At 43.0% G+C, this 2,482-nt stretch overlaps 1 non-coding gene across 1 annotated transcript; it reads right to left on the reverse strand.

Moving 5' to 3' along the window:
- Positions 1 to 1,861: 1,861 nt before the first annotated feature.
- LOC129511453 (U6 spliceosomal RNA) lies at positions 1,862 to 1,968 on the reverse strand. The gene has a single exon (XR_008664829.1). It is a non-coding gene; the product is annotated as a U6 spliceosomal RNA (small nuclear RNA).
- Positions 1,969 to 2,482: the final 514 nt, after the last annotated feature.

Genomic DNA, 2,482 nt, shown 5'->3' on the forward strand with positions numbered 1-2,482 from the left:
GACACAGTGATAGGGACTGCAGGGGGAGCTGGGTGCAAACTCTGAGCAGAGCAGGGCCTGGATGCTGAGTCTCTCTGACTGATCCACTGTGGTTCTCGCGCAGTCTGTGGTTGTCTTCGGTGTCTGGTTGATACAAAGTCAGACAAATGGCTGGAGCTTAGGAACCAGAAGTGACATTGCACAACATCAACCGTTCTTTAGTGACATTTAAAATAGTTTGATGCCAAGAGTTCCTCATCCAGGGTGTAAGCAATTTCAAGATAAATCCATGTAACAATGAGGTGGCACCTACCTGATTCTTGCTGTGAGAGTCCAGCCGCACAAGTGGGTCAGACAGGCCTGGTGGGTATTACTGTGCCTTATGACACTTTTACAGAGACACAGTGTGCCTCAGAAGGTGGCATCTGCCCAGTGTCTTCCTGATGGAGTTTGATGGGAGAGGTGATGGGAGAACTTCAGCTTCCAACCAGGATTAGTGGAGAAAGAAGGGAAGGGAAGAAAGGAGGAGGAACACATGTACCTAAGCAAGGAGAGTGAGGCCCTGGGCCTTTATTTAGTTGCTTTAAAATATAAATTTTCTTTCCAAATTTGTATAAATGTGAAAGCATGTGAAAATGTAGTTTAAAAATTTCAAATTTCTCAGACATTTGGATAAACATATTAAACTAGAAATGCCTGCCTGGCTCTGTAGATAAAGCTGCAACTCTGGATCTCAGGTTTTATGCTTCAGCCCATGTTAGGTGCAGATTACTTAAAAAAAAAAGGTCTAAAAAACCTCCATGGTAGATAATAATACTTGTTTATCTCTTGATTTCCAAAATACTCATTTTTGGAAAATATTTTATTTGTTCATTTGAGAGACAGAGTGCCTAGGCACAGCGTCTACAATAGGTAGATGGAAAGGGAAACACAGGCTCCTCACTGAGCAGGGAGCCTTAAATTGAAGCTCAATTCCAGGACCCTGAGATCATGACCTGAGCTGAATGCAAAATCTTAAATGACTGAGCCTCTCACATCCCTCTAATACTCTTTAAGAATTTTAGTAAAGATATCCCAGAGGGCAGAAATTCACAAACACAAAGCGAAACATGAAAGAAGTTCACAGCAGACTGTAAAGTCAACCAATTTTAGAAAATGAGCTGTTTATGCTTAGGAGCGAACAAAGATACTAAAGAAGAAAACCAGGCCTAGTGTGGAAGCACTCAGTGTTGCTGTGCCCTCCAGAAAGGGTCAAGGAAAAGAGGCACCACATATTTTTTTGTGAATTAAGGAAGATTTCATGGCCCACATTGGTGGGAATGTGTGTGTGTGTGTGTGTGTGTGTGTGTGTGTCTTGAGGTTAAGGGAAGGAATCTAAGTAGACTGAGTGGTAACCTCCAGGGCTCAGACCTGTGCATACAAAGCATGGAAGGTTACTGTGATTCAGCTGACGAAATGGAATGATATAAATTTAAGAGTTTGGTAACCTAATGACCAGCTCTGGTGTCTCTTCTGGCCATTCTAAATCGCTGAGCTGTGGAAATTAACCAGTGAGGAGGAGGAGGAGGAGAACTCAGAGACAGGATCTATTGTCTGAGCGCTGCAGCCTGAGGTCTTTAGCAAAGAGTGATTAGATTTTTCTGCTGTCCGGCCCCAGAGAGGCATGTGACCCGACCCTGACAGTGAGGAGGAACACGAGCATTCGCCAGAGGTAGCTTGAAAGAGCTGCAATGAATAGTCTGAACACTTTGCCTTCTTGGCATAAGTGACTTATTTCTGCCTTGGGTGAAATCACATAGTGTGAGCATACAAGATTCTTATATCTTGTTTTCATGATGTTACATGTTATGTGGTTTCTATAATTCACTACATGTAGTATTAAATGATTATGTACTGCTTCAGGAATTTTCATGTCCTTCTTACACATGGGCCATGCTAATATCCTCTGTATCATTCTAATTTTAGTGTATGAGCTCCCAAAGGGAGCCCTGTCCATCATATGTTCAGTAAGTGCCACCCGCCCACTCTTATCTCAAATGTATTGAATGAACACATCACAGTTAAACCATCTATCCTAAGTCTTCGTTTCAATATGAATCTTACTCAAGTTTATTTTCAGATTTAATGTTTTTATTAAAGTTGCTTAGTGCAAAAGAGTTTTGGGTAATGAGACTATCAGCTGGTACAAAAAGTGTGACAGGACCCACACAACTTGCTATACCAGGAAAGTCCTGTTTCCTGTTCTGGGACCAAAGCAGGATGTACCAGACAATCCCCCCCACCCCACCTTGGCAGTCTCACCTCATACTGTTGAGCCCTGAAATTGCAGAAGAAGAAGACATTTTTCATCTAGTGGGAGGGAGAACTCAAACATGGTGCGTCCAGGCTTCTCAAGGTGGTCATAGCTTCCATGTGGCTTGGTCAGGATGGTCCCTGTGGGAATGTGCCACCTGTATGACTTCAAATCAAGAGAGATGGGCAGCATCTTGTGGGTACCTTGAGA

This window comes from Nyctereutes procyonoides, unplaced genomic scaffold (genome assembly GCF_905146905.1).
Source record: "Nyctereutes procyonoides isolate TBG_1078 unplaced genomic scaffold, NYPRO_anot_genome, whole genome shotgun sequence".
In the NCBI taxonomy this organism is placed as follows: Eukaryota; Metazoa; Chordata; class Mammalia; order Carnivora; family Canidae; genus Nyctereutes; species Nyctereutes procyonoides.